Here is a 14,915-nt window from a genome sequence, read left to right as displayed (position 1 = left end):
ATATATATATATATATATATATATATATATATATATATATATGAGAGAGAGAGAGAGAAACATTTATTTTTAATATTTGTATGTCTATTGCATACTCTTAGGCTGAGCCTGTAAGTGGTCCATTTTGATTGGTGCTCTACCTAGGTTACACAAACGAAAATAAATATGATAGTATTAGTATTAAACCTTTTTTGATATTAGGTTAGTTATTAGTAACTGTCTTCTTTATAGTTCTCATATATAGTTTAGTATTTATATAGGTTTTCATCATTTCATACCTCAATGTGTTTTTTACATGTATATTAAATAATCTATGTATTACACTACATTTTAACAATTTTTATAAATTTTTGTATTTAACATTTTTTTATGCATAATATTTATGTTTTTATACATAATATTTATGTTTTTAAGGGATAGAAGTGCTATGCTTTTTCAACACAATAGGATGATGTTCCTTTAAATATACGTATATATATATTTTTTTGGTGCCATTTTCTGCTATTTAAATTTTTGTAAAATCACATTGTTACTAGTTCTAAGGAAGTCTGTATGCTGACAGATGAAAGCGCTTAACTTGTGTGTGTTTTTTGTGTAACATAAAATTAAAGATATTTTTACTCTTCGAGCTGTGCTGAAGTTTATCCAGCCCTGCACCAGTTTCCGTACTTTTGGTTCATTTCTGTGGTTCTACAGTTGTTCTTGAAAATAAATATTATATATAATACATGCAAGTTTGTGCAAACCTAGATGCACACAAACACACACAAACATGCACACCTACACCCCCCCCCGACTATCAGCTAATGCCATTTTCTGTTCTTGCCCACAGGATCTACTAAACCCAACTTAAACTCCTTCAGCTATAGCCAACTCCTGTCCAGGGACAGGTCATTGTAGAGACTGAGAATCCTGGGCAGTATGATTCTGCTGATGATGATGAGGAGGAGGAGTGGTTTTATTAATCTATTTTCCTCCACCCCCCCTGAGAATGCCAGTACCACCCTGTGGGTAGAATGTGGGCATGTCTGTCCTCCCTTTCCAGCATGTCAGACACCCATTCCACTAATTGAGCTCAGGACACCTGGGCTGTAGTCCAGCCTTTATCCCTCTATGCCACAGCGCTGGCTTGGAAAGCTTGAGTTTTCACTTTATCATTCCACTACAACACCATATTGAGAGTTATGTATTTACTGGGGACAGTCTAGTGGCCAAACTGTTATTGCATTTATTTATTTATTTAACTATGTATTTATAAAGTTGTTAGCCAGGTATGTGGGCCTATCTAATGACATTTTTCAATCATGCCCTCCAGACCACTGGCATACACATAACATCAAAGAGAATAAATGTACACTTGATAAAACATTAGAAATACATCACTGCACATGAAATAAATGCTACAAGAAAAACAGAAGGGCTATGCCTTTTGTGCAGGTCTACATATACAGAACAGGTAACATTTAGCATACATACAATTATGTATGATTTGGGATTTGTATTAATACTGGTTAGAGCAGTAAGAATAAAACTGGATTATCAAAGGGGAGTGAGGAAGGTTAACCTTTGGTGGTTTTTGAAGTTAGCAGTATTGTACTTAATCAAAGCAGTGCACTTTTGGGGTACATTGAATGAAGATTGGTTGAATGCATTGCATAAGTTTGTAGGAAATGAGGTCCAGGCATCTGACAATGACACTTTCAGTGCAATTTAGCTATAAGTAGTGAAATTCATTGAGCTGAGGCGTTCAGCAGGAGGGGATAGTTATAAAATGGAAGGTTGTAGACAGTAGAGGAGAACAGTGGGGAACGCTGCAGACTGATAAATAAGTGCATTGAAAGTAATAAAGGATGCTGGTGTGCTCTTTTGTATAATACATTTATGAACTGGCAAATTTAGCTCATTGCTTTCAGAAGATTTTTTTTCTGAGTTGCCCTAAGGAATTAGTGGAAGACAGCATTCAAGTTTTGGTATTAGGATATTGTTCTATGCCATATCCAGTGTATGAAAAACATAGGTAAGTCATTTTGTTAGACAACTTGAGTTACTGTAGTACAGTGTTGGTTATTAATTCTGTGTCAGAGATGAATATCAGCCTTGGGCCAGTTAGCCCACCTAGATACCTTTAGGTATTGACTTGTTCTACAGGGTATCCTAAGGGGTCAAAGACTGACAAATGATGGTATGGAATGTAATTTCTAAAGGTACCTTATATCACTGTTTTAGATTTACAAACAATGAAAAGACAGTGTTCTGATGACAAGTATTAGAGTGTGTTAAATGTGGCTTGAAGTGACTGTTGATGTTTTATTGATTTGTCATGGGGAGAAGGAAGGCATCTACGTAGAAAAACATGACACTGTTGAAAAAGTGAAGGGAAGGGATTTCATAAATAATAAAAATAATTGAATAAAGGTTTGAGCCTTAAGGTGTACAGGAGGTAAAGCAAGTCTCCAGGGAGTGTGATTGTTTAACTTTTGATACAGATAATTAACTGGCCAATTCAAATAGTTGAAGGTTGCAAAATCCCTTGATGAGAAGAAAACAATCCATGTAGTTTTATTGCTAGTTTTTAGTCAAAACAGTGACAACAGCATTGGGCAGAAGACAGTTATCAAACTATGAGAAAATAGAGATAGTGGCAAGAAGAAGACTTGTTGCTCTATTAAAGCTTGGGCAAAGAGCATGCTGTTTAGAGGAGAGAATATACCATAATGAAGAAACGGAATGATTTGTTGGTATAGTAAATGTTCTAGGATTTACACTGTCATGACAGAGAACAGCAAAATGGTGGATGTACTGTACTGAACCAGGACTGATAGATTTATGAGGGGGAATGACAATGGCACTTTTCCATTCTCTGGGTATTATGCCATTAGAGATGGATAGATTAAATATGTGGGATGGTGGCCTCCAGATGAAGTTGGCCAATGTTTTAATAAATTTGTGATGGAGAAGGAGGAAAACTGAATGTTTTTTTTTTAATTAGCAAGTCATGTACAGTTAAAAATGAAACTGAGTTAAATTCAAAAGCTAGGTAAGGTAAGTGAAGAATAATGCTGCTTTTGCAGCAAGGGTTAAGAGTTCATTGGTGGTCCCTAAAGCCTAGACTATGAAATAAATTTTTGAGTTGTTTTGGTCCATTACTGTGTGGGGGTTAGTCTTGTTGACATGTAAGGTCACAGGATATTGACCCAATTGCAAACAATTTTTTATATCACAGACAAGTAAGATCAGGGGTTCTGTAGAAGACAATGCCATTTATTTCTATAGTAAGTTGATTTGGTCTTTGTAATTTCAATATTTCTTCTTTGACTTGACTTTTAAGATACAAGAAAAGGGAGCAGTTATTGAGGTTGTTGGTTGCTTTCCACAGGGTAACAAGCTGTATTCATTAATTGTACTTTCTTTTAAAGGTTCATAGGTTCATGGATAAGTACTAGGCTAGGTAACCTTGCAGGCCATTTTAAGCCTAGTCAGTTTCCCTTTTGGTGCTCAAATTAACCTATCCCATTTGGAGTTAGAGTGGTGTAACACATCCCATGGTCGATAATTATATATTTTATATACATATATATATATATATATATATATATATATATATATATATATATAACTGGGATCAAACCATATAAAACTTGAGGGCACCAATGCATGGGATAAAGCATTTAGCAGCTGACTCTGTCTATTAGTAGTACAATGGGAAGTTCTGGGGTAAGTTTTCTCTTTCCCATGTATAGATCCAAGATGCTCTTGAATGTGGATAGAGACAAGTTTGCTTTACATGGATGGGAAGCCTGTTCCACAGTAGTGGTTTCCTCTGTGAGATATACCTGTCCCTGCATACTATTGTGCCGATGTTGCAGAACAGATTTAGATCCATAGACTTGAGTATTTCTGATGCCATTTGACTTGCTGATGTGCAGTAAATCTATCAGTATTGTGTCAGATGAGTGATGCCTTGCATGTTAGACACAGGTCATTTCTTAGCAGTATGTAGGATACCAAGTATAGTGACAGGGTTTTGAGTTGGTCCATGTAGGACATGTTGTTTAGGCCTTGTATCCTTTTAGTAAGTTATCTTTGTGGGCATTCCATTTTTTGTATGTGTCTGGACAGACACATACAAAATGGTTCATTATACTAGTCTAATGAAAGCTGAAAAATAACATTGATTTTTATAGATCCATGGGACTATTTTTTCAATAATATGGTTGAAAGAGGTTACTGTAGCTGGAGAGAGTATAAACAGATTCAATAAAAACTCTAGCTACATTTTCTAACATAATCTTTGAGATGACCAAGTAATGGGATGTAAGGGTGTCACAGTTTCATTGGACTATTTTGATGGCATCTATGGTCTTTTGTGCAAGAACCAAGAATACTTTTTTTTGCCAGTGCTATCTTTTAACTATGTAACTGCTATGCAGAAGATGCTAGGTTTATACTAGTGTACCTGTGTTTCCAGAAATAAAGCTATGCAATGGAGAGACTGATTTCTGGATTATAAGTAAGTACTTTGAGTGTGCTCAGAATTTTGCAGTCCCATGCAGTCTGGGGTGTCTTCTATATTGAGATCAGCTGGCACATGGTAAAGGGTTAGATATCAGTTGTGTGATTTGTTGACTGAAGCAAGCCACTTATAGTAGAAATGTTTTTTAAGAATAACATTTGTGAAATCAAAGAAAATAGTTTGAGCTTTGAAGAATTTTGGTCTGTTGTGAGTTAATATAAACAGAATAGTGGGCAAAGGGTCCTGTATGCGGTGTTGAAGATGTCATCTTTAGTAGTATGGTGAGTAAAAGTGGATGTATATTTTGGGGTGGGGTATATTAGTTAGAAACGTGAAGCAATAAGGGTGCATATAATAGGTATGTATAGTGTGAAGAAAATAGAAACATGATAGATATAGTGATGCACACAGACAAAGTAATATTGCTGGCCATGATTTATTAGACGTTCATGTTATAGTAGTAGGAGAAGGTAATAGGTATGAACTAGACGTCAGCATATGTGTACTGAGTTAACAGTGAAAGCAGGATAGGGAAGAGACAGCCAGAAGTGCATTAATCTGATTGCTGTTGTGGGAAATAGCACTACTTAATGAAAGTAGGTACCAACGCTCCTAATAATAACTGCTTTCAGTATCTACATGATTCAGCAACTACAGGATGAGTTAAAGTATCATTCCGGTTGCTCAGTAACACGTCTGAAGAGAGGTTTGCCTCTGGTTTGCATTTATTGAAATATTTTATGTATGAATTAATGGATGATACATGTAACATATTTTATAAGAACAGTGTACAAAAAATAGAAAGTATTATCAAGAATTAGTAAGACAACTCTAAGGCGATACTAATATGGAATTGTTTGATGCAGGTGGCTTTATTAATGTCAACAGAGTAGAAAGACAACTCTGCAGGTATGTGCTGCATTGTGGTTTTGTTATCAAATGCATGTCTCTTATTTTATAGAAGGAGGCCTAGAGCCTGTTACAGAGAAATGGTAACATAAGTTTTAATTAATTAAAAGTTCCGAAATTCAGCAGTCTTGTTTCTGCTCGCCAGAATGATAACATACAAAGTTAAAGAAAATCTCACTGTTGACCATAATTCATTGCACATTTAATTACTGCTACTACTTATATTTCTAATAGAAAAAGTAAAATTAATATTGATGACTCAGCTATTAAAACAGTACAAGTGAAAATAAATCACATTAATAGAGAGGAAGGTCTAAGTAATTGCTCATCTGAGAATATGTGGTACAAGATAAAGAAAATCATAATCCTTATTATTGATGTCTTATGTTTATTGTAGATCTATAATCTTTATTACAGATCCAATATGCATATTACTTGATATAATAATAAGTGTCAACTTCTTGATTAAATAATATTAAAGTCTCACATGTGAGGAAAATTATAAAACAATATAAATATTGAAGGTGAGGGCTGCAGACATACTGAGATAATGAAACACATTATTATACCAGAACAAAAATCTTATTAAGAGATCTAAATTAAGTGTGATCTGAAAGTAGCAACTTAGAAGAATGAGTGGAACTAACTATGAACTACTACATGGCTAAATGAACTTACTAAAATGTCAACATACTTCAGTAAGTCTAATAAATCAGAAGGCCGCGGTTATTTCTATGCTGAACAAAGTCATAGCACACCGATTTTTTTCTAAATGATTATTAAATATTATCCAACCAAGTTAAGTGACAACAATTAATCTGCCTGGCAATATTTGACTCATGGTTCTGAAAATGAAAAAAAAGATGGAGAAAAGAACAAGTTCAAATTGTGTGACCCCGATTATATTTTAGGCACCATGTTTAAAATACCTGTCAGGGAAACATCTTGAGCTTTCATTGTTGTTTGTGCCATTCCTAAGTTAAGTGGAACTGTGACATCCCAGGAGAAATGGAGAGTACAGGAAAGCACATTGTGATATTTAAAACAGAAGCACAAATCTAAAAATGTATCATAATGTTAATGTATAAAATATCTGATTCTTTAACAACCGTGTATTTATTTATTTAGTATTTATTTATCCTTGTTGACTGTCTTAGTCCCATTAGTGTAGTAGTATCTTTTCAGGGGAGACGTGAGGTGGTATTTATAATATCTGAGGAAATATGGCCAGGGCACTTCTACTACTGTTTTCAATAGGTGCCTTGAGATCTTTTAAATTCTCCTTAGCTACCCCCAGGTCAGGCAGATGGGGCCTTGGTTTATCATCTCATCCAAAGAACAAAACAATCAGAAGTGCAGCACCTCCCTTTTGTTGTATTGCAGTGTCAACAATCCATCTGCCTGGTGTGGAAATAGAACCCACAGCCTTCTGCATCAAAGGCAAGTGCGGCACCTGTTGCACCACTGACTACTACATGGAGTGTTCTATAATATAGGTATACTACACTGCTATGCATTAACAAAGTGTAGTCATATGTGCAACTCCAGAGTTTTGTATTGCAGAGATGCTAAAGTAAAATGCAGATGTCTAGCTGTTTCGACAGTGCAGCTGGTGATATTTATTTATTTATTTAGTTATTGACATTTGTTGTCCAGGAAAGTCCATTGAGTCAGAAACCCATTTTCAGTGGAGTCCCGGGGAGAAAAGCTCCACAATGTGTAAAATAACAACATCAGATTACAGTAGATAGGTAGTTATACAATTTTAGAAAGAACGACTTTAAACTATATAAAAAACATAGACAACAATTATCACATCATAGCAAATTTTTTTACCAATACTGTAGCACCTTCTATTTAATATAGAAGTGAAGGTAAAGACATTTTGTAGAAAAAATAAATTATATTTAATTCAATTTAAGTACATTACATTAAAACTGAAATACACACTAGTACCAATTCATTATATATATTTTTTTCACCAGGAAATGAGTTAGGGAGAAATTGTAGGTAGGTTGGTCATTAGTGATTGGTTATAGCTTTGGATAGAGGGAGTAATAAGGAGTAGATTATGGGGCTCTGGTATTAAGGGAGCAAGGACATGTGGGGCTGTTAAGATAGTAGCTTTTTAGTGAGGATTTAAAAGCAATAAGGGGATCTAACAAAGTAATAGATGTTGGTAGAGCATTCCATAATTTAGCTATGGAGTAGGAGTATAGGCTTTGTCCTGCTCTTTTGTTTTTTTGATTTGGTTTTGATATGATCAGAAGTTGTTTATTTCTTGGCCGTAGGTTTCTAGAGGGGGTATAGAGTTGAAGGGTTAACAGTAGAACAGGGCATTTCTCTTTGTTATATACTAGCTTGTGAACAATAATTAGTTGGGTGTAACTGAGGTATTGGGAGAATTCACAGAATTAAGCATTTCAATAGCTTGGCAATGAAGGGTATGGTGTTACAAGCTGGAGGCAAATTGTACCATTTTGTAGTGGCAGCATTGTAGTTTATTGAAGAAGAAGGAGTGAAGGTTTGTGAAGATGGGAGTACCATAAAAGAGGGAAGGAAGTAGTAAAGACTTGGCCAGCTTGATTTTTGTGGGTCCATCCATGTAATTTTGATGCCTGTAGAGTTTATCTAGTTTAAAGTAAGTTCTTTTTATAGTGTTAAACTGTCCTATGAACAACACATTCTTATCTTCTATTGTTATACCAAGTAGTTTTGCAAAATGAACAACCTGAATATCTATTTTTAACTTGGGAGTAAAATTTAAAGTCTTGTGGGGTTGGTTTGGTGGAGAAAATAAGTAGTTTAGTTTTTTGGCATTTAGAAATAATTGAGAGTCATTAAGCCAGGTTTCTATGAATTAAAATGCTATTGGGGTTACTTTTAGGTGGTCTTGAAAGTTGTTGGAGGAGGATATGATTGTGGAGTCATCCGCATATTGGACGAGTGCGGTTAGAGGGGGCACTAGAAGTAAATTGTTTATAAATATATTAAAGAGCAGGGGTCCAAGGATGGACTCTTGGGGTACTCCTGTTTTATTTAGCAGATAGGTAGATTGTTTGCTTTGCCATTTCACTGATTGTTGTCTGTTGTGTAAATAGTTAGCAAACCAGGACAGCGTATGTATGAAACAGCCTATTTCTGACAGTCGTTGAAGTAGTTTGGTATGTGACACTGCATCAAATGCCTTGGATAAGTCCAACAGGACTACTGAAGTTATTAGACTTGCATCTAAATCCTTATTCACAGTGTCTGTGAAGGAGAGAAGGGCAGTGGTAGTGCTATGGAATGGGCAAAAACCATGTTGTGTTGGGGCAAGGTGGTTGTTGTCTATGAGGTGGCTGAGTAGTTGACTATGTATACACTTTTCTAATATCTTGGAGAGAGGAGAAAGAATAGAGATTGGTCTATAGTTACTAAGGTAATTTGTATTACCACCTTTATGGAGTGGAGTTATAATGGAATTTTTCCAGATTTGTAGGATGGCTCCTTCAGAGATGGATTGGTTTATTAGAATACTGATGGGGCACGCAATTGCATCAACAGCAATTTTCAAGCATTCCTGGGGGAGGTTGTCAGTGGATAGGGAACAGGGTTTCAGCTTTTTTATAATTAAATAAGTAGGAACAGGTTTTAGGGAGACCATATGGATTTCTAATATTGCTTTAGTGGTAGTTTCATGGGATGCAAGATGACTGGAAGAAGTCTGTATGGTTGCTTGCCTGATGTTTGTATTATTGGTGATGTATGGATCTGAGTTTGTAGGGTGTTCAGGAATGAGTTTAAGGCTGGTATCAATAAAGTGGGAGTTGAAAGTGTGGGCTATATGTTGTGGGGTCATTTCAGGGGATGGAGATGGATTTTGAGTGGTTCTGGGATTGAGGTAAGAGGATACAGATTTCCAAAAATTCTTGGGGTTGTTTTTATGGGTGGATAGCTGTTTTGAGAAATTTTTTTTGTCATTGATGACTAGTTTTTAGGCTTGGTTCCTGTGTTGTTTAAAGTTAGATTCATTTGTCAGTGTCTTGTTACTGTGCCAAACTTTCCAAGCTCTAGCCCTAGCTAAAAGTAGTAGTTTTGTAGGTTTAGTTAACCATGGAGCATGGTTAATTTTGATTCTTTTTGTTCATGTAAGAGCCAGAGAGTTAACGTTATCTAGAAAGATTTTGTTAAAATACTTAACAGCTTCATTTAGCTGTAAAGAATGTAGAGGGCTCCAGTTATGGGCTTTTAGAATAGTGTTAAATGTTGATGGATAGAACTTAGTGAGGTTTCTGGTTGTTTTGTAGATATGGGGTTTTGGTACCTGAGTTTGGGTTCTATATATGAAAGCAGGTAGATGATCACTCAGGGAACTGGGGAGAGAGCCTGAGTTAGTGAATTTGTGTGGATGTGAAACAAGGATCCAGTTGAGGGCTGTTTCAAGTTGTTTATTTTGTACTCTAGTGGGGTATGTGATAAAATGTGTGTATTTGTAAAGATTAATGCTATTTGTTGTGGAGTTTTATTCTGGGTTTGCCAATTTATACTTCTATCCCTAGTATTATAGTTTCAGAGGATATATTGTGTGTTGTCCAGGAGAGGAAATCTTCAAGGAAGGAATATTTTGCCACAGTGGAATATATATGGAATCAATGCAAACTTGTTTATTGTCATTTATTTCTAGCACTGCTATGACTGATTCCAGATTGTTAAAGGAAGGCATGTTTTTTTTGGGAAAGGTGCAATAGTTAATGAGTTGTGATAGACTAGTGCTACCCCACCACCTTTCTTTAAGAGCCTGTCTTTTTGTAGTATATTGTAACCTGTTTGGACTATTTCTATGTCTGATATATGTGGCTTGAGCCAGGTCTCAGTGATGGCTATGATGTCTGAGGAATACTGCTCTAGCCAGGTATGAAACTCTGTGAGCTTGATGTAAATGCTACATACATTTATTGTTGCCAAAAATAGGTTTCTAGTGAAGCATGGGGTATTTGGGATTGTGGTGGGTCTTAAGTTAGAAGATAACAGGAGGGAAGGGTCAGGGTTGGGTGAATATCACCACTTTGAGATAGCAGTGAGTGACATATTATGAGGGTTGGGTAGTAGCTTTTGAGATAGAATTTTGGAAGGTTGAGAGAAAATTTTTTTATTTTGTTGTTAGCAATAGAAAGAACTAGTTTAATGGTGCATACATGGTCGCAATTGCATAATGATGATGAGATGTTAGAATAACTTTGTTGTGGTGTGTTGTTGTGGGAAGAGTGGGAGTTTTTAGTTTGAAGTGATGGCTTAAGTCCTGTTTTATTTTATAAGGGGAGGTGAGTTTGGTCAATGTGAGGAGAAGTATGCTAAGAAGAATGAAAATTAGAGAAAGTTTTACAGATGTCTGCATTTTGCTTTAGAGATAATTATTCGAATTGTAGGGAAAGGTGAAGGGTAAAAGATATGTGATTGGTTGTTGCATTAGTAGGGGAAATAAGAAGGGAGTGTACTTTAGAATGTGCTGGTTGGCTGATTTGTTGCTGATCTTATGGACTTTAACTAAATAGTAAGTGAGAGTGACCAGGATTGGTATAAAGGTAATGAAGGATGGGTGGGTGGGAATGGAGTTAGGGTAGGGGAGCAGAGAGAGCCAGAGTGAAAGGAGCAAGTTGGCCCTTATTTCACAGATGTGCAAGTCTACAGAAATGATCAGTAAAGGCTGTAGGTACTTTGGACTTACTTATTTTGCACGAGATGTTAGAATAACTTTGTTGTGGTGAGTTGTTGTGGGAAGAGTGAGAGATTTTAGTTTGAAGGGATGGTTTAAGTCCTGTTTTATTTTATAAGGGGAGGTGAGTTCAGCATAGAAATAACTTATTGAAATAAAATAAACCACTTTTACCAAGGAATATGTGGGATTTAGAAAGACGAGAATTTAAAAGAGAGAGTTTAGTAATAGTAGAAAAACAGGCAAGGCTTTCAAATAGTTAAACAGCATACAAAGGGAGACTGCTGTTAGGAAGCACAGGATGGGGCAGCAGCTAACATTCACAGTGGAGTGCTTTAGTTAAAAAAATAGAATTAAACAAGGGCTAGTGATTAATAATTTTGTCAAGAGGATAAAACATACTTTCTGTATCTTTTGAAAATAACACAGATCCTGAGGTTGCCCTGTTCAGTTAAAGAGTGCCACAAGCCAGTAGTTTGAGCTTGGGGAGGATCCAGGGAAAAGTAATTTAAAAGAGGGAATTTCTGCATCTTTTGAAAATAACACTGATCTCGAGGTTGCCTGGCTCAGTTTAAGAGCGCCACAGGAGAGTAGTTTGAGCTTGTTACAGATAGTAATAGTGTCTAGGTTTAAGATTAAACTCTTCATTCTTTCTGAATTGTGCTCACATGGATTCTATGTTATTGTTCATGTAGCTGGCAGACTATTAACTAGAGCAATATTAAGGTGGTGAAGTAATGAGTAGGTTTCTACTTCTTGCATTGACTGGGTTTATATTAGATTATCGAACGTTTTATTCAGTGAACGCTGACATGAGCAGAAATGCTGGAAATCGAAAGGGTGTTTGTGGGGTTGTGGTACAGTGAGAAGTGGGATGTTTGCCCTGTCCTCACTGTAGTGCGATCTCGGAGTTGGAATATATAGTTAGTGGGGGGGTGCCCCCCCACAATAGGAAGTTCGATTTCCAGCATTTTCGCTCACGTGAGCATTCACTGAATAAAACGTTTGATAATCTAATATAGACGCACATTGACTCAGCTGGTACCATAACCAAAACACTATCCAAAAGGCCAGTGGTTCTGGTTTCAATTTAAACATAATTCTTTCACAATTGTACCCACATGTGCTACATCGGACCTTAGCTAACCCTGGAATATTCAGGAACTACTCTAAAGCTAACTTACTACTATTAAGAGATAATCTGACAACATTTCAAACCCCCATAAACCCTGAGAACACTGCTGTCTGCATGGAACTGTTCAGAAAAGCCCTATACAAGCATATTAATAGTTGAATAGAGGTAGCTGTATTCACCAGAAAGAAGTACAGAACTAACTCAAAAACAAGCCACCCTCTTAGAATCACAATATAAATAGGCTATTTAAAAGAAGGAAGAAAGTCATGGCAAAAATTAGGAGGTGCAGCACCCAAAAGGATAAAAGCACTCTCATCAAACTAAACAAACAACCCAGAGGAAAATTTACCAAAGCCACATCTGAGGTAAAGTTGGCCTCCCAGGCCAATGACAACCACAAGGCATTCTTTATCTTTGCCTGCAACCTCAAAGGCTGTAAAAAATTGTGTGCAGCACTCCTTGTTAATGAAGCCACCTATACTGAGCCAGAAGATGTAGCAAGCCTACTGGCAGACAAATTCAGATCCAACTTTACCCCTCTCTCCCCTCATCCTTCCCTCAGGAAATACCATCAGATATAACTCCCCCTGCTATCACTAGGGATTAGGTCCTTAATGCTCTCTCTAAGGTCACAAACACTGCATCAATGAGCCTAGACAACATTCTACGATGCCTTCTAAATAGCATGAAACGTGAACTATCAGAACCACTGGAATTGTTATTTAAATATAGCCTTCAAAGAGGCTTCATGTCTCATGAATGGAGAACAGAAACAGTCATCCATCTACATAAAGGTGGGCCATCTACAGACCCTGGACACTACAGACCCATAAGTCTCACTGGTCTCATATGCAAAGCCATGGAAAGAATTATCATGGAAATAATAAATAATGACATAGGAAACCTGCAGACACTGGACCCAACCCAGTTTGATTTCATCAAGGGCAGGTCATTCTATTCAGCCTGGTGAATTTCTTTGACAAGGTCAACAAAACAATAGATGAGAGCAAAATGGTTCACACTGACTACTTTGACCTGGCCAAGACATGTGACACAATACCCCACTTGGGTATTGTTGACAAACTCAAGAGGTTAGGTACAAACCCCTACGTCATCCCGCTGGCTAACTAGCTGGCTCACACAGGACCCAGAAAGTTTGAAAAGGGGAGCCCACCTCTACAAAGAGGCCAGTTACAAGTGGAGTCCTTCAGGGATTGGTCCTGGGACCACTCCTTTTTGGCATTTACTTCTCTGAAGTCAAAGTCAATGTCAGTGGCCTCTGGATGACTAAATTTGCAGATGACTGCAAATGAGGAGCTATCACTGAATTCCCCACTAACACAAATGTACTCCAGAAAGGGCTGACATGGACAAATAACTGGTATTAGAGCCATTAACTAGATCTAACTGCCAAGAAACACATAGCAGTACCTTTTGGGAAGTCATTCACCCCTGGTAGCTGTCATATTGACATCACACCTCCTAAGGCCTAACAGTCAGGGATTTGGTGACACATGCAGACAGCAATCTAGTCTTTGACCATCATGTGTCTACAGTAGTGAGGAAATCATTCTATGTTGCCCAACTTATAAACAAAGGTGTGACATCTAAGTCCAAGGAAGTCATTGTTCCACTGTATGTCACATTCATCAGACCTATCATTGAGTACAATGGTATGTACATAACCAGGCATATCCAACAACTGGAATGTTCACAGAGGTTCCTCACTAAAAGAATACAGGACATAAGTAAAATGTCCTATGCAGACCGCCTCAATGCCCACTCCCTGTATTCTGTCTGCTACAGGCTTTTGATGGGAGATCTTTGCCTTGCATACAAGGCATTGTCAGACCCCATTCTGATGGACCCACAAAACAAACAACACCTGAATTACCCATTCTAAAGACTTAAACCTTGTCTATGATATAAATGGACCTGCTGGAGAGAATGGTATGCAATCCAGAGACTACCCCTTCTCTGGAACAGGCTCCCTATCCATCCTCCCTAACCCAATTCAAGTGTAGCTTGGACAGTTGGATGGGGAATAGGAAATTCATCCCTTGTTTGACATCTATGTCTCTATTGAACAGTTTGACATCTGCGTCTCTAATGAACAGAAGTATCCTGCAAATGGTTCATCTCCCAAGCCCCTGCTTGCACTTATCATTGTACAAGAACTTGTCAGAGATTTGGGATGCATGGCTAGGCTAAACTAGGCCCTTGTGGTTGTTAGTCTAGTAAACACCCTTGAATCTATAATATACTTCATTTCAACATAATATTGTTATTGTAGGAGTGTGAATGCATGTTATTGTTATTCTTTTATTCTGTTATACAATGTGAATTCAATATGCTACTGTATATCATATTCTAATACTACACTGTAAAGGTGCCACTAATCTTTAATTTACCTGCACTAACCTACATTGTATCATATATTATATTGTACCAATGGAGCTTTTTTCCCCAAGTCTCTCCTGAAAAGGGGTTATATACCTTGTCAGACTTCTATGGTCAACAAATATAAATGAAATAAATAAACAAATAAACATATTTACCTCTGCATAACTAGGATGTTGGCAGTACTATCTTTCCAGGATGAAAATTATGAGGAATTGGAGAATTCTATCAGCTTCCCTAGGATATGATTTTGTGTGTTGAGG

The sequence above is a fragment of the Protopterus annectens genome, chromosome 5.part1 (assembly GCF_019279795.1).
Source record: "Protopterus annectens isolate FY-2018-M chromosome 5.part1, PAN1.0, whole genome shotgun sequence".
NCBI classification, from domain to species: domain Eukaryota; kingdom Metazoa; phylum Chordata; order Ceratodontiformes; family Protopteridae; genus Protopterus; species Protopterus annectens.
Note: the sequence above shows the minus strand (reverse complement) of the source record.